The sequence below is a fragment of the Lipophrys pholis genome (assembly GCF_963383615.2).
Source record: "Lipophrys pholis genome assembly, chromosome: 11".
NCBI classification, from domain to species: domain Eukaryota; kingdom Metazoa; phylum Chordata; class Actinopteri; order Blenniiformes; family Blenniidae; genus Lipophrys; species Lipophrys pholis.
The window spans coordinates 29475024-29475644 of record NC_137631.1 but is presented as its reverse complement, the minus strand read 5'-3'; positions in this window follow the sequence as shown (position 1 = coordinate 29475644).

Genomic DNA, 621 nt, shown 5'->3' with positions numbered 1-621 from the left:
GAATGTGGCCAGGAGGGTGAGGAGAAGGGTGAGGAAGGTGGCCAGGAGGGTGAGGAGGAGGGTGAGGAAGGTGGCCAGGAGGGTGAGGAGATGGGTGAGGAATGTGGCCAGGAGGGTGAGGAGAAGGGTGAGGAACATGGCCAGGAGAGTGAGGAGGAGGGTGAGGAATGTGGCCAGGAGGGTGAGGAGAAGGGTGAGGAAGGTGGCCAGGAGGGTGAGGAAGGTGGCCAGGAGGGTGAGGAGAAGGGTGAGGAACGTGGCCAGGAGAGTGAGGAGGAGGGTGAGGAATGTGGCCAGGAGGGTGAGGAGAAGGGTGAGGAAGGTGGCCAGGAGGGTGAGGAGGAGGGTGAGGAAGGTGGCCAGGAGGGTGAGGAGGAGGGTGAGGAAGGTGGCCAGGAGGGTGAGGAGGAGGGTGAGGAAGGTGGCCAGGAGGGTGAGGAGAAGGGTGAGGAACGTGGCCAGGAGAGTGAGGAGGAGGGTGAGGAATGTGGCCAGGAGGGTGAGGAGAAGGGTGAGGAAGGTGGCCAGGAGGGTGAGGAAGGTGGCCAGGAGCGTGAGGAGAAGGGTGAGGAAGGTGGCCAGGGGAGTGAGGAGGAGGGTGAGGAAGGTGGACAACAGGGT